The sequence below is a fragment of the Lepidochelys olivacea genome (genome assembly GCF_965140295.1).
Source record: "Lepidochelys olivacea isolate rLepOli2 genome assembly, chromosome: 3".
Classification (NCBI taxonomy): Eukaryota; Metazoa; Chordata; order Testudines; family Cheloniidae; genus Lepidochelys; species Lepidochelys olivacea.
In genome coordinates this window covers 161,010,688-161,036,728 of record NC_140413.1, presented here as the reverse complement: position 1 = coordinate 161,036,728, position 26,041 = coordinate 161,010,688, and the positions used below count along the sequence as shown (strand labels likewise).

The 26,041-nt window shown below is 43.2% G+C and overlaps 1 protein-coding gene across 10 annotated transcripts in view; it reads left to right on the top strand.

Annotated features, from left to right (window-relative positions):
* Window positions 1-26,041, top strand: part of DISP1 (dispatched RND transporter family member 1) — a 161,350-nt gene that overhangs the window by 79,838 nt on the left and 55,471 nt on the right. Inside the window, exon 1 of one of the 10 annotated variants that reach the window (XM_084623993.1) lies at window positions 25,876-25,970. The exons of the other annotated variants lie outside the window; for them this stretch is intronic. The gene's annotated coding sequence lies outside the window, so the exon portion shown is untranslated. Of the gene's footprint in view, window positions 1-25,875; window positions 25,971-26,041 lie in introns of those variants that run through there. 10 annotated transcript variants of the gene reach the window in all.

Here is a 26,041-nt window from a genome sequence, read left to right as displayed (position 1 = left end):
GTGGTAATCTACCAATCGGGCCAACTTGGGTCAGCTTTGAATTAGTGGGGTGGAGGTAAAAAACTTTGAATTTAATCACTAATGTTCTGAGTCAGCCAGCCCCATACCAGTTTAAAACTTTGAAGCAATCTGTCAGTCTTTCTAAATAACAATAAACTAAATACAGCTCATCATCACAGTATGTTTCTTATAATTGGAAACATTTTGGGGTTTTTATAAAGAAGTGTTGTGACCAGAAACACATCATAATCCTTTTGTTTACTGTACGAAAAATACAAATGGGTGAAGGAGTCAGGACTGAGCAAAATGTCTATCCAAGAAAATTGATCATGAAACTTTCCTTATGACTGGAATGTTTTGAACTTTAGAATCTGAAGAACACCATGTAGTAAAAATATTTTTTTAAATTGTTTTTTAGGGGGGAGGCATGCAATCACATACACAGAGACCCAGCTCTTGTAATTTGAATAGAAATTTGCTGTGTGTACATTAGTTAATAGAACTATGGAGTATGTAGTTTTCCAGCATGCAAAAATTCCAGATAAATCTATGAATGGGCTGCTTAGTAAATGGTATAAAATACAAAGTTGTGGCTCCTTTTACTAATCAAGAGACTTTTGCACCGCATAAATATTTGAGAATTGTATTGATGCTGGGAAAGGTCAATATTACTGTGGTGACAGGTACAACGCAGTAATATCTGGCTGAAGCATGTTGAATACTGTAGACTAAACATGGCTGTTCTATTAAGATTTAATATAATAATACATAAAATAATAATATATAATCTACATAAGATTTAATGTAAAAAAGTCTTCACATTTTAATATTATTCAACAGCTTGCTACTTAGCTTTATTAAGGATATGTCTACATCACAAACGATACAGTGACACTGCTGTAGCTTAGATACTTGCTATAGTGATAGAAGACTTTTTCCCTTGCTGTAGTAAATACACCCTCTCCTGAAGCAGTAGTTAGGTCAACTGAAGAATTCTTGATCCTGTGGGCATTCTGCACCAAAAAATTTAAAATTCTGCATACAATATTTTAAAATTCTGCAAATTTTATTTGTCAAATAAATGTGGAGGCTCCAGCATGGCACTGGAGAGGACAGGCCACTGGCTGCACAGAGCTGGGAGATCACTGTGCAGCTCCCCTCTGGGACACGGACTCAGCGGTGAGGCTGCACCCAACTCTGGCACAGCGTAAGGACCTGGCCAGCCCCAGAAACATCCCAGAGCCCTGCCCCTCTGTGTGGGCAGGCAGGTTCAGCAAGACAGGATCCAACCGTGGAGGGGCTTAATGTGAGGGGAACCAGGTGTGGGTTGAGAGGGTTCTGTGTGGGACAATCTGGGTGCAGGTGGCTCAGTGGGGGATCTGGGTGCAGAGGGGATCTGGATGCACTGGGGCTTGTTGCGGGGTTCTGGGTGCAATGATAATGGGACTCTGCAGGGGGGTCCAGGAAAAGGGGGTTCAGCGGTGGCAGGGTGGGGGTCTGGCTGTGGGGGAGGGTGACAGGTTGGGTCACAGAGACCCCCTTGGAATTGCCAGCTGATGTGCTGAGACAACCTCTGAGCCCAGTTTCCCTGCCAGCCTGGGACTTTAGTACACTGTCTTGTTGAGCCAGACTGCTGCAAACACAGACCCAGGTCTGAACCACGTCTCCCAAATGCTGCGGGTTTAACTGAAAACAGCTTAAGAAGTGCTCCTGTCTCCAACACCTAGATATCCAGTTCCAAATGGGATTCAAACTCCAAATAAACCCATTTTACTCTGTATAAAGCTTATACAGGGTAAACTCATAAATTGTTCGTCCTCTATAATACTGATAGAGAGATATGTACAGCTGTTTGCTTCACCAGGTATTAATACTTGCTTCACCAGGGTTAATTAATAAGCAAAAAGTGATTTTTATTAAATATAAAAAATAGGATTTAAGTGGTTCCAAGTAATAACAGACAGAACAAAATAAATTACCAAGCAAAATAAAACAAAAATACGCAAGTCTAAGCCTAATATAGTAAGAAACTGATTACAGATGAAACCTCATCCTCAGAGATGTTCCAGTAAGCTTCTTTCACAGACTAGACTCCTTTCTAATCTGGGCCCAATCCTTTCCCCGGTACAGTCCTTGTTCCAGCTCAGGTGGTAGCTAGGGGACTTCTCAAGATGCAGCCCCCTTTGTTCTGTTCCACGCCCTTATATATCTTTTGCACAAGGTGGGAATCCTTTGTTCCTCTCTGGGTTCCCACCCCTCCTTCTACATGGAAAAGCACCAGGTTAAAGATGGATTCCAGTTCAGGTGACCTGATCACTTGTCACTGTAAGACTTCATTACCCACTTGCCAGCACACACACATACAGGAAGAGTTACAAGTAAACAGAGTCATTTAGAACGAATTGTCCTGGTTAATGGGAGCCATCCAAATTCCAAGCCACCATTAATGGCCCACACTTTACATAATTACAATAGGACCTCAGAGTTACATTTCATATTTCTAGTTTCAGATACAAGAATGATACATTTATACAAATTGGATGACCACACTCAGTAGATTATAAGCTTTGTAATAATACCTTACAAGACACCTTTTGCATGAAGCATATTCCAGTTACATTATATTCACACTCATTAGCATATTTTCATAAAATCATATAGAGTGCAATATCACAGGGGGATAGAGCTTGGCAGGTGGGTCTGGGTGTGGGGGACTCAGTGGGAGGGTCTAGATGCTGGGGGAGTGGGGCTCAGTGGGGTGGGGATCCAGGTGCAGGTAGTTGGAGCTCAGTGGGGTGGGGATCCAGGTGTGGGTTGCTTGTTGGGCTGGTCCAGGTGCAGGGGGAGTGGGACTCATGGGGAGGGGGGTTCTGAGTGTAGGGGAGTGAGGCTCGGTGGGAGGGTCTGAGTATGAAGGGGTCTAGATGCATGGGGGTTGGGCAGATGGGGGAGCAGCCCCCTTCACAGGGATCCCTCCCCCTGCAGCTGAGGAGCAATGGGTGCAGGAAGTGGGGGCGGGGAGAGTGGGAGTTTGCAGAGCTTCCTGCAGCCAGGGAAAAATCTGGGGGTGCATGACTGCTCTTGTGGCTTCCCTTTGCTTCCCTGTCAGAAAGTCATTTTTCTGTGGGGAAGCAAAGAAATCTGTGGGGAACATAAATTATGCGCAAATTCCCTCAGGAGTAAATTCTTCTGTTGACCTAGCCCTATCTACAGGAGGGCTTAAGTCAGTTTAATTACAGCTATATCTACACTAGAAATATTACAGCAGCACAGCTGCAACTGCACTACTGTAGTGCTATAGTGTGGACACTTACTGTAGTGGCAGAGGAGTTCTTCTGTCACTGTAGTAAATCCACATTTCTGAGAGGCAGCAGCTCAGTTGACAGGAGAATTCTTTTGTAAACCCCTAGCATGGTCTATACTGGGGTTAGATCAGTTTAACTGTCTCTCTCATGGGGAGACATTTCACATCCCTGAGCAAAGCAACCTGTTCAACCTAAATTTTAAGTGTAGACCAGGCCTAAGATTACTAATGCTCAAATCCTGAATGCAGTACATAGCCCAACTAAGTGGGCTGAGGGGGGAGTTGGGAAGAGGAGACCAGTTTTTTCTTCAGGCTGTGGAACTGCTCTGCAGCTGCTGCTGCTGTCTTATGCCTACAGTAGTCTCTGAAGATGCTGTGTATTTCTCACCTTGTGTTTTGTCCAGGGTGAGAGTGGTATTTTGTCACTGAATCTGTACTATGTGGATCCACTGGTCCATGCCCAGGCTCCCTTCTGTCCCTGAGTACAATGATCCCCCACAGGGCTGTACTCTCTGGTATGCAGGGTGCTATAAAATCCCTGTTCAGCCTTCCTAAATCCTCTCTTCTTACCAGGGGAACGACAACCGTTTTGGTGCTTTCAGGGTTCCCAAGGCTGGGCGGGGGGAGGAGAGGAGAGGGCAGAAAGAGAGGTATGTTTAAGGAAAACTTTATCTTAAGTACAGTTCTTCTTCGAGTGATTGTTCATGTCCATTTCAAGCAGGTGTGTGCGCGCCGCGTGCATGCCAGCCGGAAGTTTTTTCCCCTAGCAGCGTCCGTAGGGTTGGCCTGCGCGCACTTTGGAGTGGTGCCTTCATGGCACCCAATATCGGGCCCCGCCGACCCCCCCACCCCATCAGTTTCTTCTTACCGCCCGTGATGGCTAGCTGGAACTTTGCTGACTTTTACAGCAAGCGCCTTAGAAGTGTCTTTGTTCTTACTGTACATAGTTCCATAGTTATTCTCTATAGTTGTAATTCTTCATATAGTTAGTAGTGGTTTGTTAGATAGTTCGTTTCCCCCTGGGGGGTATGTCCGGGTCTCTGGGGTTTAAACTCTGTGAGTCCTGTGGAAAGTTTTTGCCCAAGAGTGATCCTCACTCATCTTGCCTGTGGTGCCTTGGTAAGACTCACCAAAAGGATAAGTGTCGCCTTTGCAAGGGTTTCTGCCCAAGAACCCTTAAGGACAGAGAGCAGAGACTAAAACTCCTGCTCATGGAGGCGACTCTGAGACCGCAATCTGACCCGGGACCCAACAACCTGGCACTGAGCATGTCCTCTTCGGTGCGCAGCACTCTGGCACCAACGGCGCGCAAAACGGGCCCGGCTAAAGACTCTAAAGCCCACCGGCACTGCCACTACTCAGGCCATAGAGCATCAGCCTCAGTTCGGCACCGTTTTCCATCTCCGGTGCCGGTAAAGAAGAAGAGGCTGGTGAGAGACCGATCATCCTCCTTGAAACCTAAAGGGCTGGCGCTGTCTGTGAGTGGCTCGGGACAGACCGCCTTCGCCTCGCTTCTGCCCAGGGTTTCATCGACTCCTGCCCCGGCCAGGTTCCAGTCGAGTCCGAACCCTCCCTGGTCCCCAGACCATCTGGTGGACATACAACCACCATCGATGCTGGAGGCATTCGAGGCGGCAACGGACCTGATGTGCCTCCTGGTGCCATCCTCCCCCCAAAGGAGGGACAAATCTCCGGTGACCGCACGCCCCCTGTTCCACTCCAGGGGTAAGCCAACCATGATGGCCCGTCGCTTTCCATCTCCGGCACCGCCTGCACAGACGCAGGAAGCTCCCTGGAATCAAGTAGTCGTTCGTTGGCGACCCAGGGCACTGCTCCTCCATGGTCTTCTTATTCAGAGACCTCGGAGTCGGAGGTGGACTCAGCTCCATTTAGCAGATCGCGGAGCAGAAAGTCCAGGTCCCAGCGCAGTCACCAACCGTATCTGGCACCGTGGCAACAACAGTCGCAACCACCTGCTCAATGGCCCTTCTGGACACCCTGGGCATACCATCAGAGCCAGTGTCAAGTTCATGCTCCGCGCTCCAGAATGGTGTCGGTGTCCTCGGTGTCGTTCGTGCCACAGTCAGTGCTTGCACCACCGATGACGGCGCCGCCCTCTGGCGGAGTGGCCCCGCCAACTCACATGGTTTCGGCACCGATACCTTAGCCAGCTCCGGCACCAGCTCTCCAGGTGACGGCACCGGTGGAAGCCTCAGCTCCGTCCCTACCGACCCCAACGGTCTCAGTCCCACTGGATTTATCTGCCCCAGCACTGGCTGCGGCGCAGAGTTCTTCATCGGTACTGGCTCCACAGCCCGAGTACCGCTTGCCGAGGGACCCCGGGGGGGCCGAAGGCAGTGAACTGGGCCCACCTCCTGTTCTCTCTTCCTCATCCTCACCCGATGAAGCGGTCGAGGGGACTTCAACGGACCCAGCTTTGGAGGACAGTCGGGTTCTTCAACAGCTTTTGAGGCAGGCCGCCCAAAGCCTGGGGTTTCAGGCAGAGGAGGTGGAAGAGGATTTAGACCCTGTCATAGACATCCTGGCTCCCTGCGGCCCATCCAGGGTTGCACTGCCATTTATCAAGTCGATAACCGAAACATCTAAGAACTTGTGGCAAACTCCAGCTTCTCTGGCACCTACGGCCAAGAAATCCGAGCGCCGCTACTTTGTTCCCTCTAGAGCGTATGAACATCTTTACACCCACCTTCCTCCGGACTCTTTGGTGGTTGACGCGGCCAATCAGAGAGAACATCAAGGGTTTCAAGGATCCACCCCTAAAAACAGGGATGCCAAGAAACTGGACCTCTTTGGCCGGAAGGTCTACTCGACAGGAGGCCTGCAACTTCGTATAGCCAACCGGCAGGCCGTAGTAAGCCGTACGGGCATAACACCTGCTTGTCTATGGCTAAGTTTACAGAACTTCTGCCCTAGGAAGCTTGGGGGGAGTTCTCTGCGCTCGTGGAGGAGGGGAAACTGGTGTCTTTGCAAGCGGCCTTGGACGCGGCGGATACAGCCTCCTGCACTTTGGCCACAGGGGTAGTTTATGAGGAGAGGCTCCTGGCTACAGGTTTCTGGTCTTCCCCACGAGGTCCAGTAGACCATTCAAGACCTTCCCTTCGAGGGTGTAGCTCTCTTTGAGAAGACTGATAAGAGACTTCATAGCTTGAAGGACTCGAGGGCTACCCTTCATTCGCTGGGGCTTCAAACGCCTGCTACCCAGCGCAGACATTTTAGGCCTCAACCTGCTCCTTGTCCTTACCAACCCCAAAACCGCCAGGATGCTCCGCGTAGGTGGAACAGGAGCACTCGGAGGAGGCAACGCCCTCCCTCTGGACAAAGCTCGGGCCAGCCCAGGGCCCCACCGGGCTCTAGACCACCCTTTTGAGGGTATGGTCGAGGACGGCTTGCCAGTATGACCTTTGGATCCTTCCCATCTTACTTTCTCGTCCCATCTATCCCCTTTCTACTGTGCCTGGTCTCGAATTACTTCAGACAGATGGCTGCTCTGCACGGTAGAGAGGGGATATTCCATCCAATTCTGTACCCTCCCACCCCCCCAACCCCTTTTCCCATCCCTCTTCAGGGACCCCTCTCACGAGCAACTTCTAATTCAAGAGGTGCAGTCCCTCCTCCTGAGGAATGTCCTCCACTGCCCTACTTGGAGCTAAGGCGCAAGGGTTTCTACTCCCAGTATTTCCCCATACCGAAGTCCAAGGCGGGGAGGCTCAGACCCGTACTGGACCTATGATAGCTCAACAAATACGTAAAGAAACTCAAGTTTCACTTGGTCTCACTAACCTCCATTATCCCCTCACTGGATCCAGGAGACTGGTAATCCGCCCTCGACTTGAAGGATGTGTATTTTCATATTGCAATAGTCCCACATCACAGACACTACCTCAGGTTCGTGGTGAATAGAGGCCACTACCAGTTTGCCGTCCTCCCGTTCAGACTGTCAACTGCCCCCCGAGTATTCATGAAATGCATGGCAGTTGTCACGGCGTTCCTGCGCAAGCGCCAGATACAGGTTTTTCCATACCTTAATGACTGGCTGATCAAAGGTTGCTTGAGAGCCCAGGTGGAGGCTCGGGTCAAGTTTATAAGGAGGACCTTCCTCGACTTAGGTCTCCTCCTGAATGAGGAGAAATCTACTCTGTCCCCAGTGCAGAGGATTGAGTTCATAGGCGCGGTCCTGGACTCTACCCAAGGCAGGGTGTACCTCCTGGAGGCCAGGTTTCGCTCACTTCAGGACATCATACAGAGCCTCAGACTGTTCCCCGCGACGTCAGCAAGAAACTGTCTAAAGCTGCTGGGACACATGGCCTCCTGCACATACGTGGTGCAGTATGCCAGGCTCAGGCTGCGCCCACTCCAGTCTTGGCTGGCGTCTGTGTACTGACCAGCCAGAGATCCATTGGACAGGGTTGTAACACTGCACCGCCTGGTACTGGACTCCCTCCTATGGTGGCTCAACCCTCGAATGGTTTGTGCAGGGGTGCCTTTTGCCAGCCCTCAGTCCTCGCTCACCTTGGTGTCAGATGCCTCGGATCTGGGTTGGGGGGCTCACCTAGGGGACCTCAAGGCCCAAGGCCTCTGGTCTCCGGTGGACCTCTCTCTTCACATCAATGTCAAAGAGCTGAGGGCAGTGCATCTGGCATGCTACTCTTCAGAATGCACATAATGGGCAGATGTATTTCAATCCTCATGGACAACACCTCGGCGATGTTTTATATCAACAAACAGGAGGTGCATGCTCTTCTCCCCTGTGCCGAGAAGCCCTTGTGCTGTGGGACTTCTGCATAGAGCACTTGATCTACCTGCCGGCTTCATACCGCCCAGGGGTGCGAAACACACTGGCAGACAGCCTCAGCTGGACCTTCAATGGCCACAAGTGGTCCCTTCAGCCAGACGTGGCGAGCTCAATCTTCCGGTTCTGGGGCTGTCCCCGGATAGACCTCTTCACCACTCCGGGCAACAGGAAATATCAGACGTTTTGTTCCCTCGGGAGCCACAGCTTGGGGTCCATCAGGGATGCCTTCCTTCTCTCATGGAAGGGCTGCCTGCTATATGCTTTCCCACCCAACCCCCTAGTCCACAGGATGCTCCTCGAGATCCACAGGGACTGGGCCCGAGTCATGCTAATAGCACTGGCGTGGCCACGTCAGCACCGGTTCACCTCACTCTTGGAAATTTCCATAGTGGCCACACTCACTTTACCGCTGGTCCCTGACCTGATCACACAGGACCAGGGCAGACTCCAGCACCTGAATCTGGAGTCGCTCCACCTTACGGCCTGGATGCTCCATGGCTAAGTGCCACAGAGCTGTCTTGTTTGGACCAGGTCAGACAAGTCCTCCTGGGTAGTAGAAAGCCCTCCACCAGGGCTACTTACCTGGCCAAGAAAACAAAGAAAGAAGAAGTGGGACCGCTAAACACTGAGGATGGAGTGGAGGTCAAGGATAATCTAGGCATGGCCCAATAACTAAACAAATACTTTGCCTCAGTCTTTAATAAGACTAAAGAGGATCTTAGGGATAATGGTAGCATGACAAATGGGAATGAGGATATGGAGGTAGATATTACCATATCTGAGGTAGAAGAGAAACTCAAACAGCTTAATGGGACTAAATCGGGGGGCCCAGATAATCTTCATCCAAGAATATTAAAGGAATGGGCACATGAAATTGCAAGCCCATTAGCAAGAAATTTTAATGAATCTGTAAACTCAGGGGTTGTACCGTATGATTGGAGAATTGCTAACATAGTTCCTATTTTTAAGAAAGGGGAAAAAAGTGATCCGGGTAACTATAGGCCTGTTAGTTTGACGTCTGTAGTATGCAAGGTCTTGGAAAAAATTTTGAAGGAGAAGGTAGTAAAGGACATTGAAGTCAGTGGTAAATGGGACAAAATACAACATGGTTTTACAAAAGGTAGATCGTGCCAAACCAACCTGATCTCCTTCTTTGAGAAAGTAACAGGTCTTTTAGACAAAGGAAACGCAGTGGATCTAATTTACCTAGATTTCAGTAAGGCGTTTGATACCATGCCACATGGGGAATAATTAGTTAAATTGGATAAGATGGGGATCAATAGGAAAATTGAAAGATGGATAAGGAATTGGTTAAAGGGGAGACTACAACGGGTCCTACTGAAAGGTGAACTGTCAGACTGGAGGGAGGTTACCAGTGGAGTTCCTCAAGGATTGGTTTTGGGACCAATCTTATTTAATCTTTTTATTACTGACCTCAGCACAAAAAGTGGGAGTGTGCTAATAAAGTTTGCGGATGATACAAAGCTGGGAGGTATTGCCAATTTAGAGAAGGACAGGGATATCCTACAGGAGGAGCTGGATGACCTTGTAAACTGGAGTAATAGTAATAGGATGACATTTGATAGTGAGAAGTGTAAGGTCATGCATTTAGGGATTAATAACAAGAATTTTAGTTATAAGCTGGGGACACATCAATTAGAAGTAATGGAGGAGGAGAAGGACCTTGGAATATTGGTTGATCATAGGATGAGTATAAGCCGCCAATGTGATATGGCCGTGAAAAAGCTAATGCGGTCTTGGGATGCATCAGGAGAGGTATTTCCAGTAGGGATAAGGAAGTGTTAGTACTGTTATACAAGGCACTGGTGAGACCTCACCTGGAATACTGTGTGCAGTTCTGGTCTCCCATGTTTAAGAAGGATGAATTCAAACTGGAACAGGTACAGAGAAGGGCTACTAGGATGATCCAAGGAATGGAAAAATTGTCTTATGAAAGGAGACTCGAGGAGCTTGGCTTGTTTAGCCTAACTAAAAGAAGGTTGAGGGGAGATATGATTGCTCTCTATAAATATATCAGAGGGATAAATACCGGAGAGGGAGAGGAATTATTTAAGCTCAGTACCAATGTGGACACAAGAACAAATGGTTATAAACTGGCCACCAGGAAATTTAGACTAAAAATTAGACAAAGGTTTCTAACCATCAGAGGAGTGAAGTTTTGGAATAGCCTTCCAAGGGAAGCAGTGGGGGCAAAAGATCTATCTGGCTTTAAGATTAAACTTGATAAGTTTATGGAGGAGATGGTATGATGGGATAACATGGTTTTGGTAATTAAATATTCATGGTAAATAGGCCTAATGGCCTGTGATGGGATGTTAGGTGGGGTGGGATCTGAGTTACCTAGGAAAGAATTTTCTGTAGTATCTGGCTGATGAATCTTGCCCATATGCTCAGGGTTTAGCTGATCGCAATATTTGGGATCGGGAAGGAATTTTCCTCCAGGGCAGATTGGAAGAGGCCCTGGAGGTTTTCGCCTTCCTCTGTAGCATGGGGCACTGTTCACTCGCTGGAGGATTCTCTGCTCCTTGAAGTCTTTAAACTACGATTTGAGGACTTCAATAGCACAGACATAGGTGAGAGGTTTTTTGCAGGAGTGGTGGGTGAAATTCTGTGGCCTGCATTGTGCAGGAGGTCAGACTAGATGATCATAATGGTCCCTTCTGACCTAAATATCTATGAATCTATGAAAAAAAACGTAGTTAGTCGCCACTCCTTGCCTCCATACCATTTATACTGGACTACCTTCTTCACCTAAAGCATAAGAGTTGTCCCGGTCATCAATAAGGATCCACTTGACTGCTATCTCCAGGTTCCATCTGGGCTCAGATGATCTCTTGGTCTTTGCAAACCCTATGGTCAGTCATTTTCTCAAGGGTTTGGACAGGCTCTTCCCACACACGTCAGCCTGTCCCTGCCTGGAACCTCAATTTAGTTCTCTCCAGGCTTACAGGCTTGCCATTTGAACCTCTGGCCACCTGCTCCCTGTTATATCTCTCATTCAAGGTTGCGTTTCTCGTGGCAATTACCTCGGCTTGACAGGTTTCAGAGCTCAGGTCCCTCACGTCTGAGCCCCCTTACACGGTTTTTCATAAGGATAAGGTCCAGCTCAGGCCTCATCTGGCTTTTCTCTCGAAGGTCGTCTCCCATTTTCACATGACCCAGGACATCTTCCTCCCAGTGTTTTATCCCGAGCCACACTCCTCTGATAGGGAGCACAGGCTGCACTCGCTGGACGTGCATTGGGCCTTAGCCTTCTATACAGAGAGAACTAAGTCGTTCCGGAAGTCGGTCCAACTCTTTGTAGCTGTAGCAAAGGGCCTCCCGGAATCCTCTCAACACATATCATCATGGATAACATCCTGCATTAGGGAGTGCTATACTTTGGCAAAGGAGCTCACTCCGCAGATAACTGCTCACTCTACCAGGGACCAGGCCTCCTCTGCGGCGTTCCTGGCACAAGTCACTATTCAGGAAATTTGCAAGGCAACCACATGGTCCTCGATACATACATTTACGTCGCACTATGCAATTACACAATAGTCCAGGGACGATGCGGCTTTTGGGCGAGCTGTGCTCTTTTCTGTGGATAACTCCGACCCCACCTCCTGAGCTCTAGCTTGTGAATCACCTGCTTGGAATGGACATGAACAATCACTTAAAGAAGAAAAACGGTTACTCCCCATCTCATAACTGTTGTTCTTGGAATGGACATGAACAACACATCTCGAAGAACAACAGTTACGAGAAAGTGAGTAAGCATTTTTTCTCTTTCTGTAGTTAAACTGTTTGAGGTTTAGATCCCTTTCAGATAGTTTAATTCCTGTTTGGGAAGTATTAAGAGAATTGAGTTGTTACATCTTATCTATTTAAAAAATAATAATTCTCCAGTGTAAATGGAAATGTAATATTAAATTAACTGTCACCTAAAAATAGATATAGCTCATACAAATAAGTGTAGCTCAAAACAGGTACCTTGTTTGTCTACCTAGTAATTGTACATGGAGAGATCTGTTTTTAACAGAAAAATTATAGCCAAAATAGTCAGGATTCAGCCTGATTCTGAATTCTTTTTCTTAGCCAGATGTCCCATTGAACATACCAAGCCCAAATCTCAGATATACTTCAGGTTTGGCAAGCCTTAAAATGAATCTTTTTGGACAACTGGCCATGCTGGAAAGACCTAACTTTCAGGATAGTATGTGGAGTATGTTGAACTGGTCCCAAGCAAAAAAGTGTGTATGATTTCAAAAATAATTTGGGGGGGAGTTTTAAGTGTTTGGCTGTATTGCAATACAACTTCCTGCAGCACCTGTGTTTTTTCCTAGGAGTTTTGAGACTCCTGTCAAAGTAGTGACTAGTCATGTATAGTTCAGGAGAGCCAACAAGAATATAACCCAAAGTGGTTTGGTTTCAGGTAATTGATGAGCGCTGCCGCTTTGCTGAAAACATTGGACCGAGTTTTTTAAGGTATGACTTTTTTGAATAAGTGTAAGAAGCGTGATACAAAAAGGATAGATGTTGCATTTGAAAAATCATGCAGACAAATAGAGAGGCTGCAGTACATTTTAAGAGCCAGATACGATGCATATATTTAATAATTTAGGTTTCTCTGTTATAGGGTTTGAGATCTACAGTAGTAAATGTAAAAGCATGTTTGTCTCAGATTTGTTTTAGAGAACTGTGTTTGAAATGATGAAGTCCCCATTTTATTATATATGAAATAATTTTGTTTTGATTTTGAAAAGTGGTGACTTTGGTGTAATCTAAACAATGTAAAGTCAGAGAGTCCCAGAAAAATCTGACATCTCCTTCTAAAGGTACTAAATGTTAGTGGTCTGAAAGGTCTGGTTCTTGATTTATCTGAATGCATGAGAAATTCCCAGGCTCCCATATGTTTGCTAAGAGACAGCTAGAAAAGATTGACTCTGCATTGCAAGAGCTATGTTTGGGCAACCCTCTCAAAGGCAAGCAGTCTAGTGAATAAACATTAAATTTGTGGTCAAATAACATTTTCTCTTGCCTTGTCTGCTTGGACCTTCATTAGTGTGTCAGCAAAGCGAAGATCAAATAAAACCTTCTGTATGAGCTGTAGCAGTATCCGTTTACTCAAACCACTTGGAGCTCTTTTGTGAAGAAGAAAAGTAATCTGGTGCTTATTTCATTTCTCTAATCAAGAAAGGTGGAGATAAACTGTAGGTGCTGAACAAAAGCGGCGTGGGGGGGAAGTAGCTTGTGCATTATTTGAAGATTTGGATATTGCATTTTGGAAATCCCTTGAAAAAACAAGAGATTAGAGTGCTTGGCATAGCAGGTTTTTTGACTAAGCAGTAACCTCCCAGGTTGAAGTCTGAACTCTTCATTCGGTAGAAGAAATGTTTGAGAGCTACAAATGTTGCATAATTTGCTCTTAATTGAACACTTCCAACTTTCTTCCTTCATCCTTGAAGGAGAATAACAAACAAGAATAATTCTGAACTCCACAGGGTATGTATTATATGTATTATTAATATTTTTGTGGTCATGGTAAATTCTGATTTTAAGTTTAGTGCTTTTGATTCTTAAAGACAACAAATGTTCTGTACTTTTTAAAAATCAGTACGCTTGATACCTGAATTAATACAAACAAACAACGTAGGCGTTTTTATTATCTGAAATTGGAACATGAATTTGGACAAAAAAATTCCTGTGGTTACATTAACTTGGTATAGTGGCAGTTACTTTTTTTTTTTCTTTGACTGCTGTTGTTGCCTAAATTTTTCCAAATGCTAGGAGAAAGCACACTTTCATGTTGTCTGCATGATTAATTGCACTGGTCATAAATATGTGATATTTGCTGTAGAATCCAAAGTGCAAAGAGTTTTACTATAGCATCACGATAGTGCTATTAAGTGGTTAGAATATTAATGTTGTGCAAAGGATGGCTTACTACATATTGCTATTTGCATCATTTGTTTTTTGTGTATACAGATAAAGCACTCCTTTATAGCTTTCCCTCCATGGTAATTTGTAGAACGGCCTAGTTTGATATTCTGTGCGTGCAGCTTTAAGTAAGATTCATATTAGTTATAGCTCATAGTGGAAAAGATACACCTGTGGTAAAGGAATGTGCATAAAAGTATGTTAGTGTATGTGTAAATATGTTTTTACAGCTGCACTTCAATGTAACTTGTTCTCTGTTTCTAGAATCATGCAGTGCATTTGGGTTAATAACAGAACTATTAAACTTTGCTTTGAAAAATTAGGTACCATTACTAGCAGGTACCTAATGAAACCAATCAATTTTCCTCTTCAAATAGGCTTTGCTTGGAACAAGATGCGCTCATGTCATCACTTGAAAATTACATAAGATATTAACAACTTGTGTCTTAACTTATATGCTTTGCCTTACTTATGAAGGCATTTTTGCATAGTCCACATTATTTGCACAAGAATATATTAAATCTGAATTTGCTGCTTGTGATACTTTCTGCTTAATAAATTACTTGGATTTTTTTTATTTTAAAAGTATAACTGTTGGCTCCCAAGCCCATGTATGGGGGTGAGGGGGAAGGTGTTAGTTTGTTGTGCATAATTCTGTGGGAGCTAGGACTCTGTGGTTTTTGTGGAGCAGTGTAGGGCTACTTCCAGTTAATGTCAATATTAATGCAAGGACATTGTCAGTAAAACATTTATCTCTATTAGATCTACATTGAAGAATCACTTAACTGATACTGTAGTTTTCCTACTCATCTACAAGTAGGTAGTGTGTAACAAATTAACTACTAGAATACAATACCTATGTGGTAAGATGCAGCTATAGGCACAGTTGGGATGTATGGTACAGCCAAGTTCTTCTCAAATACCCAAGTCCGAGAATCACTGCTGGAGAGAGTGGCTTGTTGCCATTTTATGTAAAAACTAGAAAAACATGATTGTCATACTTGGAATGTCTGAAAATATTTAATAAATAAGTAACCATTATTTCTATCCTGCTGTATTTAGTTGCAGAACCATAGTGATTTGAGTGTCTACTCCAGTCAGCATTGGGAATGCATAGTACTGGGGACTGCATAGATGAGTAACACTGTCTTGCCCTAAGAAGTTCAACTCTTATTTTGTTACAACACTCTCTGAACTAGACACCTTCAGTCTGCGCTACTTTGCCTTCAGTATCACTTAAGATGATGCAACTTCAAATATGCCCTTTTCACTGTGTTTAAACAAACAAACAGTCAAAGGTGTCTAGTTCTGTTTAATAGAGTCTTAGAACTTAGTGTTTGGTGGATTTCCTGCTTCCAAAATGTTCTAGATTAAGAGCCTGAAAGCATCTGTTTATCCATCGACCAAGTTACAGAATGGGCAGTATTGACCCCTAACGTTTTCCTTTCTTACTCCCCTCTCCCCAATGCATTTCCACCTGGAGCTGGAAAGACCACTTCTTGGGGCGTAAGTGTAGGCCAATCTCTACACTCCATTTGTTCTCCAAGCTCAATTTCTTTAGGGTGCTTGTTGTGGAAAATTTTGTGATAAAGGCCCATTGAGTGGGAACTGGATTGGGACAACCAATTTACATCACATCTGCTATCTATCAGATGGCAGTAATCTTTGGCCCTCACTAAACTGGGGAGATTTCAAACTGGCAGCCTGAAGCTGAAAGGCCCAGTACTTAATTCCTATGGATATGATGATTCCCTATGTTGGAAGAGATTTGCATATGTATCTGGCAGTCTTGTTAGACCTGTATTTGTATAAACATTGCTGAAAAGAAAGGATATTTAGATGAATGCCAGTATAAAGCAGCAACCATTTTAAATATCTTGGATCCTTTCCATCCATTCCCTTCTCTCCCACCATACCTCTTAACTCTTTCCCCTAATCCACAAATATGACAAAAACACACATTTATTTACACAGAAGTACATATGTACATTCTTCAGTACCTTTGTAGTTTTGTTTTCCTTCTCCCACTCCAATCCCTTAGAATAAGGCAACTTGAGTTACTCAGGTTGTGTTTTTATTTTTATTTATTAAAACAAAAGAAAAAAATAAGTGGCTCCTGCTCCTTCAGTGTTTCCTCCAATAGACAAGGAAACAATTTAATTAAATACAAATTGTAAAAACTCCGCCCCCCAGCTTCTAAAAGTATAGATAGTACAAAGGTATATGCTTTACTTGTAATTATTCTTACCCCTGTGCTATGGGATGATACAGTCTTCCATCAGGCTTTGAATAGTCCTTCTGTACAGCTGCCACATAAGTGGTAGCTTAAATGATGAGAGATGGTTGGGTAAGCACATCATCCTTAGTGGGACATGGACTAAAGGGATCCTTGCCCTCATCCTGAGATGAGGAAAATTAAATGCACATAAAACACAGTAACTATTAAGCAGTTGTAGCAAGTCAAAACTTTATCTACAGTTTAACTTCTAAGGCCTGCATCCTGGAAATGTGTGTAACTATTCACCTGAGTAAAATTACATGTGTATACGTTTTTGCAGGATTGGTGGCTAAGGGATTTACCATTCCCACCACTCCAGCCTTTTCTTTCAGTCCCGCCCGTGTATTGTGGCCTCATCTAACCACACCCTGGATAAAGCACCAAACCACTCCACTTGATGTTTTAATATGTTGTTTGTTTATTTATACAGTTTAACCCCATGCTGTGCTAAACGTTTCAGTCTAGTACATAGTATATGCAATGGATAAAGCCTAAATGGAGCCTGAAACCACCAAAACCTTGGACTTTTCTGCCTAAAACCAGGAGTGAAATCCTGGCTCCATTGAAGTTCATGGCAAAACCCACCCATTAATTTAAGTGGGGCTAGGATTTCATCTCAGGTGATTGTAGAGGAGTAGAGTGTACTTATCAGCTGCCTTTGTGGCTCCTTTGAAACTAGGTTTGTGACTGCAATGCCCCTTTTGAAATAAAGGGCTTGGATCTACTTAATCTACCTATTTTGTACCATGAACAATTGAAATGAAAGGATTCATAAAAAGATAGTCGACCTGCTTCTTGTCATACCTAACATCCCTAGTACTATTACCCTCTCCTGTTTTATTTTTATCAGAGCCTCGGTTTTTACTCTGTTCTTGACCCAAAGGAATTGGATAAGCAGCAAAGAGTACTTTGTGGCATATAACATGTCTGTGAAAATGAACAATCCGTCATTCCCTACCCAACAGAAATGGAATGCCTTTGCTTTTGGTGCTATAAGGAGGGCTTTGGGATGTATGGCCATTGGGAGGCATTCATGGATAGAGGACAGTTCTCTCTGGATGGACTTCATCTGAGTAGGGAAGGAAATAGACTTCTAGGATGGAGGCTGGCACAACTGATTAAGAGAGCTTTAAACTAGGAATTTGGGGGAGATGGTTGGGAATGAGGATATGGAGGTAGACATCACCATATCTGAGGTAGAAGCGAAACTCAAACAGCTTAATGGGACTAAATCGGGGGGCCCAGATAATCTTCATCCAAGAATATTAAAAGAATTGGCACAAGAAATTGCAAGCCCATTAGCAAGAATTTTTAATGAATCTGTAAACTCAGGGGTTGTACCGTATGATTGGAGAATTGCTAACAGAGTTCCTATTTTTAAGAAAGGGAAAAAAAGTGATCCAAGTAATTATAGGCCTGTTAGTTTGACATCTGTAGTATGCAAGGTCTTGGAAAAAATTTTGAAGGAGAAGGTAGTTAAGGACATTGAAGTCAATGGTAAATGGGACAAAATACAACATGGTTTTACAAAAGGTAGATCGTGCCAAACCAACCTGATCTCCTTCTTTGAGAGAGTAACAGATTTTTTAGATAAAGGAAACGCAGTGGATCTAATTTACTTAGATTTTAGTAAGGCGTTTGATACCGTGCCACATGGGGAATTATTAGTTAAATTGGATAAGATGGGCATCAATAGGAAAATTGAAAGGTGGATAGGGAATTGGTTAAAGGGGAGACTACAACGGGTCCTACTGAAAGGTGAACTGTCAAGTTGGAGGGAGGTTACCAGTGGAGTTCCTCAAGGATCAGTTTTGGGACCAATCTTATTTAATCTTTTTATTACTGACCTGGGCACAAAAAGTGGGAGTGTGCTAATAAAGTTTGCAGATGATACAAAGCTGGGAGGTATTGCTAATTTAGAGAAGGACAGGGATACCCTACAGGAGGATCTGGATGACCTTGTAAACTGGAGTAATAGGAATAGGATGAAATTTAATAGTGAGAAGTGTAAGGTCATGCATTTAGGGATTAATAACAAGAATTTTAGTTATAAGCTAGGGACGCATCAACTAGAAGTAACGGAGGAGGAAAAGGACCTTGGAGTATTGGTTGATCATAGGATGACTATGAGCTGCCAATGTGATATGGCTGTGAAAAAAGCTAATGTCGTCTTGGGATGCATCAGGAGAGGTATTTCCAGTAGGGATAAGGAGGTTTTAGTACCGTTATATAAGGCACTGGTGAGACCTCACCTGGAATACTGTGTGCAGTTCTGGTCTCCCATGTTTAAGAAGGATGAATTCAAACTGGAACAGGTACAGAGAAGGGCTACTACGATGATCCGAGGAATGGAAAACTTGTCTTATGAAAGGAGACTCAGGGAGCTTGGCTTGTTTAGCCTAACTAAAAGAAGGTTGAGGGGAGATATGATTGCTCTCTATAAATATATCAGAGGGATAAATACCAGAGAGGGAGAGGAATTATTTAAACTCAGTACCAATGTGGACACAAGAACAAATGGATATAAACTGGCCACTAGGAAATTTAGATTAGAAATTAGACGAAGGTTTCTAACCATCAGAGGAGTGAAGTTTTGGAATAGCCTTCCGAGGGAAGTAGTGGGGGCAAAAGATCTATCTTGCTTTAAGATTAAACTCGATAAGTTTATGGAGGAGATGGTATGATGGGATAACATGGTTTTGGTAATTAAATATTCATGGTAAATAGGCCTAATGGCCTGTGATGGGTTTTTAGATGGGGTAAGATCCAAGTTACCCGGGAAAGAATTTTCTGTAGTATCTGGCTGATGAATCTTGCCCATATGCTCAGGGTTTAGCTGATCGCCATATTTGGGGTCGGGAAGGAATTTTCCTCCAGGGCAGATTGGAAGGCCCTGGAGGTTTTTCGCCTTCCTCTGTAGCATGGGGCACGGGTCACTTGCTGGAGGATTCTCTGCTCCTTGAGGTCTTCAGACTACAATTTGAGGACTTCAATAGCACAGATATAGGTGTGAGGTCTTTTTTAGGAGTGGTGGGTGAAATTCTGTGGCCTGCATTGTGCAGGAGGTCAGACTAGATGATCATAATGGTCCCTTCTGACCTAAATATCTATGAATCTATGAATCTATGAAAATAATTTTAAAATATTTGTTGGAAAATTTGTATTGAAGATTTTTAGATCAAATTTCTGTTACAAGTTAATGCTACATTAGAAGTATTAAAGTGCTATCAAATAGAGTCCACACTGAAGAAATAAAAACAACCATTTTATAGCAAATATTACAATTTTAAGCTTCCTTATGGTGCAATGTTTTCCACAGTTAGGGTTTTTTTGTTTTTTGTTTTTTTAAGACTCAAATTCACATTTCCAGCTCTCTTGCTCCTAAATTTCTCAGGATTTGAAACCTGATTATAACCTTATTCTTTGCCTTTCAAGAACATCACAGTATGATAGGGGGGCTAATTAAATATTTGGAATAGTTTCTGGAACCATACTTCAGTGCATAATTTTTGGAGTACATGAACTGCAGTTTCCATGAATATCTCATTATTTTCTTTATCTCAGTTTAAGACCACTCCACCATTCTTAACAGGTATACATTTTAATCCGCAGTTTTACAGTTGGTTGGTGTATGTCTCATATTTTGTTGGAGATTTCATTGCTCTACAAAGCAACTAGACTAACAAATAATTCTGTAACTGAATTGTTTTCATTCTAATTCTTTTAACCTCACTTACTTTATAAGAAAATATGAAGTTATTTTGGGACTGTCTTTATTTGTGTTTTGTACAGCCCTGAGCACGCTAGCACTTGACTGATCATAATGAGATGCTTAGCAATGGAGCTATTCAGCTGCAGTATGTTTATCTTACATGTGTTGAAACACTGCCAAATTAAGACTAATAGGTTACATTTTGTAGATTCTTTGTAACTTCTAGGAGATTTTTCAGTTTAATGTGACCAAAAAACATTACTTAATAGGTTGTTATAGTGGATTAGTAATTTTATTACTCGAGTCTCTTAGTAAGGCTCTGGTCAGATTGGGACCTCATTGTGGTAGGCATTTTACAAACACAGGTACACATGATCTCTGTCCTATAGGTTTTTTCAGTCAAACTAGTAGAAGATGCGACCAGAGTGAGTAACAAATAGGAGAGAAAGATGAGGTTACCAAAATTACGTAGCGTGGCAGGGGTAGGCAACCTATGGCACGCGTGCCAAAGGCTGCACGCGAGCTTATTTTCAGTGGCTCTCACGCTGCCTGGGTCCTGGCCACCGGTCCGGGGGGCTCTGCATTTTAATTTCATTTTAAATGAAGCTTCTTAAACATTTTAAAAACCTTATTTACTTTACATACAACAGTGGTTTAGTTATATATTATAGACTTATAGAAAGAGACCTTCTAAAAACGTTAAAATGTATTACTGGCACGCGAAACCTTAAATTAGAGTGAATAAACGAAGATTTGGCACACCAGTTCTGAAAGGTTGCTGACTCCGATATAGGCTAATGATGTGTTGAACTTGATAATTTACAATATTTTCAGTTTTTAATTTTTCACTTAAAAAGTTCACTGTCAAACTGTGAGTCCCTATTTCCATTAACACTTTTACCCCATTTTCCAGTATACCAGAAAAAGAGGCATTAGGCTTTCTGCCTATTGTACATATTCCCTGCCACCCATCCATTTAGGCTATTCACAACTTTCCTTGGACCTTGTCAAGGTTCCTTCCCCACTCTGAACTCTAGGGTACAGATGTGGGGACCTGCATGAAAGACCCCCTAAGCTTATTCTTACCAGCTTAGGTTAAAAACTTCCTCAAGGTACAAACTTTGCCTTGTCCTTGTACAGTATGCTGCCACCACCAAACGTTTTAAACAAAGAACAGGGACAGAGACCACTTGGAGACGTCTTCCCCCAAAATATCCCCCCAAGTCCTACACCCCCTTTCCTGGGGGAAGGCTTGATAATGATATCCTCACCAGTTGGTACAGGTGAACACAGACCCAAACCCTTGGATCTTAAGAACAATGAAAAATCAATCAGGTTCTTAAAAGAAGAATTTTAATGAAAGAAAAGGTAAAAGAATCACCTCCATAAAATCAGGATGGAAAATACCTTACAGGGTAATCCGATTCAAAACATAGAGAATCCCTCTAGGCAAAACCTTAAGTTACAAAAAGACACAAAAACAGAAATATACATTCCCGCCAGCACAGCTTATTTTACCAGCAATTAACCAAAATAAAATCTAAAGCATTTTCTAGCTAGATTACTTACTAACTTAACAGGAGTTGTAAGGCTGCATTTTTGATCTGTTCCCAGCAAAAGCATCACTCAGACAGACAGAACCCTTTGTTCCTCCCCCCACCCTCCAGATTTGAAAGTATCTTGTCCCCTCATTGGTCATTTTGGGTTAGGTGCCAGCGAGGTTACCTTAGCTTCTTCACCCTTTACCGGTGAAAGGGTTTTGCCTCTGGCCAGGAGGGATTTTATAACACTGTATACAGAAAGGTGGTTACCCTTCCCTTTATATTTATGACAGACCTAGCATTTTATTATTTCCTGAGGAGAAGGGAGATCCCCACAATTCTCAATCCCACAATGCCTGACCCACTTAGGCATTAGTCTGCTAGGATATTCTCTCTGCGCAGTTCAGGGGATTGGTCCCTGAAAGCTTAAGAGGACAGAATAACCGATCACTTGTAAAGCATATAGTCTGATTTTTCCAGTAGTCCAAAGGTGTGAAGATGCCAGAGAGGCAGGGGTGAAAGTAAAGCCAAAGACTTACCGGTATGGGAGCCAGCTCCAGCCCCTGGCAGGGGTGGGGCTGGGCCATCAGTGTCCCCCAGCCAGTCCTTCCACGCTGCATGGCCCGCACCGCCCGGGGCTCCAGCGGCGATTTAAAGAGCCTGGGGATCCGGCCACTGCTGCTGTAGCAGCAGAGGTGGACGGAGCCCCGTTCCCTTTTAAATCGCCGGCCCTGGTGCAGCTGCTCCTTTTGGCCCCCCTCCCCGTCAGTGGCTGGGGGGAGTGGGGCAAAAGGGGCAATGACATTAAAGCTCTGTCATGGCAGCACTTTAAGCAGGGTCTTCCTAAAGCACTGCCACGGCCACTGGTACTGTACTGGTGGCCACTTTTTACTGGTACACCGTACCGGCTTACTTTCACCCCTGCAGAAAAGGGCCTCTTACAATACTTTATCCCTCCCAACAGCCAGTCCACCAATTCCAAATAATAACTCAGATTCTTAGCGTTGCCAACTCTCGTAATTTTATTATTGCAATTTTTGCAAAAGTTGGTACTCTTCTTAAAGCTCCAGGTGCTGGAAGCATGTGATTTTGTGAAAATCTCTGCTTTACTTTTTTTAAAGTAAGTTTCTAGCCCTCATTCACAGAAGAAAAACTTGAAAATATGACTTGAGTGTATTCTAAAGGCTCAGGTATCAGAAAGGAAATAAATAAACCCCCAGGTTTTGAAAAAAAGCTCATTTTTAAGATAATCCCATGATGTTTTAAAAAATGCTTGGGGTTGGCAGTACTGGCTGGAGCTGCTGCTGATCTTGGGCCTCCTGTGCTGCAAAAGTGAGGTCCTGTTTCTGTCAGGAGGGGGCTTGGCTAGGCCCCTTGCCCTGTACCTTCGGGCAACCACTGATGCTGCTGAGTAATACTCAGGCAGTTACTGATTTGGAAAGCTTTTAATTCAAATTTATGATAGTGTTTATACCTAATGTATATAGAAAACTTATTAATGATAATCCATAAATATGTACTATACTTTCATTTTAATATCATCTTAGGAAATAATTTGGCTATCATTTGTAGATGAGCCAAGATATAGTAACACTGTTTTTAGCAGTGTATGTAGTGTTGGAGCAGTTTAATAGGTTGTCATACCCTGGAGTTTTGTAGTACTTTTCCTCTAAGATATCAAAGTGCTTTACAACTATTCAGCCTCTCTTCGCTCCGGGAGATAGTTAACAAATATGTATGGAAAGGAATCACTTGACCCACCATGGAGGTGAAATACAGCGTCTGTATGGGAGCGTACAGCAACATTTACAACAGTTTAAGACAGGAACTGTAGAATAATATTGTATCCAGATGAAACTGTAAAATAGCTGAAGAGCTGGTTTTATGCAGTTGGCATTATGTTGTTAGCCAGAACATTGTGGCAAACACCTTGACTTTATAAAAGTGGTATATGATCTTTAATGACAATAAACAGAAGTCTTATGAAGGACATAAGCAGAGATTTGTGTGTTGGGAGTGGCCCATAACCCATCTAGATTGATTCAGTGAAAAAAGACCCTTCCAAGTCAGAGTTAGTAGTACGCAGATCCCCTTGGCTTAAACATTTTAAGGTTGTACATTTTGAAATGTCATACTTCAGAAATGGATGTGTGGTTTTTTTGTAATCTTTTTAAAAGATAATTTTGTATGGTTATCAAGTATGCTGTCGTTTCTAACAAGTGCTTCAATCTGTATGTGCAGTCTTTGTACTCTGGCAATATTTTAAGTGTTTTGGGGGGGTTCCCCAAAAAGAATCACTACTGAATAAAATAATTTTCTTTTTGTGTTCCTAAAATGAAAAATTGGCAGTGCGATTGTGCTTTAGTTGGTAGTGCTGAGACAATGGTTCGTTCATTCATAATAGATAAGGGAAGATATCAATTTGTCTTTACTATTTTACGTTAGCAAGTAGTATTTTGGAGTTTGTTGCCTTCTCTTATATTTTAAATATTGGTAAAAGTGCCTAGAGCTGTTGGGAAAGGTGCTTTCAAGAAGTTTGAAGAAATAAACAAAACAGTAAAAATAAACAAACTTATTGAGCACTGTCAGCATTCAAAGCATGGTCCAAATTACAGAAGACACAGCTCATGCTCCAAAAGAGATATGTCTGCATTGGACAGATCATCATTCCGACACTGTACGCTAGGCAACAAAGATGATCAGAAGTTCTGATCTCAAAGTGGTCTGATAACCTGTCATTAGAATGTGCCAATTTATTTGTTGTTGAAAGACTTTGTGGAAGAAATGTGTTAAGGAATTTTAAGAGCTGATGGCAGGTCAGCCTGTTGGATGGGGAAGTCTTTTCCTAAGCATCAAAGATGGAATGGAAGCAGGCACGATGAGGATATGTCTACGCTACAATGGCAAAGGGTTTTTTCCCATTGATGTCGGTGACCCACCTTTCAGAGGGGGTAGCTAGTTTGACGAAAGAATTCTTACATCAACCTAGCTGCTCGATAGTTGGGGTTAGGTCAACATGACGCAGGGTGTGAAATTTTTCACAGTGCTGAGCATTGTAGCTTGGTTGACCGAAGTTTTAGGTGTAGACCGGGTCTGATGAGAGTCTAATGATGGGGAAGTCATGTTAGCTGGCTATGTTGAAGCCTAATGGGGAGCCAGGACTACATTGTGGGGGTTTCAAAAACTCTTGTGGCTGCTGTTTTGCTAAAATAGTTATGAATAAGACCTATGTAGTTCTGAAAACTACAGTAGTGCCAAGTTTGATAACTTAGCTTATTGATCATCCTTTTTTTTTTTTTAATAGTCATGTAACAAAACACTGTTTCACAAATTTAAAAACAACACAAGGCAAAGCACTGATATGGCTTACACGCACCAGAATCTCTGTCTGCCCCACCCACAATTGCTTTCACTTAGAGACGACATTTTTCAATTATTAGTCGTCTACAGTTTTTCTGGAAGAATTTTACTCTTTGCTTTTTAAGGTGTTGGAGATTTTAGATTTTACTTGTTTAGGAAAGGTGAGGTACGGTAGTTTCCTGTGTGATCTGTAAACAACACACTTGTTCTTCATGGTTTGTCAGATTTGTTGGGCTTTTTGAGAGTTGTGGTTCAGGAGATAAGAAAGGACCAGAGTGATTTTGAAAGGAGCATATTATAACCAGTTCTATCTTTGGTATCCCGTTTTCCAAAAATTATTCTCCTGTCAAAAATAAATAAACAAACAACTTGTTTTTGGAGCAAGTTGCACCCGTTTATACTTCTCCTTAGAATGTAAAGGTAAGAAAGAGTTTGGTCTGCAAAATACATAGAAATTATACACAGATTTAATAACTGATCATATAAACTTAAGTGATAAAACTGATGTGCTAGAAAGCTGAATCTCTAAAACTTAAAATAAGTCTAAGAATCAAATAACACCATCCAACAGGCTTTAATCTACTAACCTAAATCAAAAAGATCAAAGAAAGTTGTAACTAACAGCAGCATTTGGTGGAATACTCCTGTAGAAGCAGGAAAAAGCTAGAAATTACATGTCACCTTCATATCCTGGCTTTCTGACCTTGTTTTGAGATCAAGCCCTCACCATACCAGCTGTAACCATTAAGATCTTGCCCCCAAGGGTTAAGTAGGAGAGAAACTCAGCTGTCTATAGGAGAGCAAACACTGAAAGTTCCAGCCCCTAACATGCCCAATTCAAGGCAATCTGCGTATGCTTGTCATTCAGGCTTGTCTCTGCAGTATTGTAGGGCAGCTCCAAGCAGCTTGTTTGTTTCTGTTGTGTTGCTGCTGTTTGAGCAGTTCACAAATCACACTTTGCTTCAAGACGATTTCATAAAGACGATAGTCGTACCTTGGAGATACTGTTAGTCAATTTCAAGGTAGCATTTTTTTCTGTAACTGTTCATCTGTTTTATTTGTGTTTAGGAAGCATGGAAAGTATTTTACATAA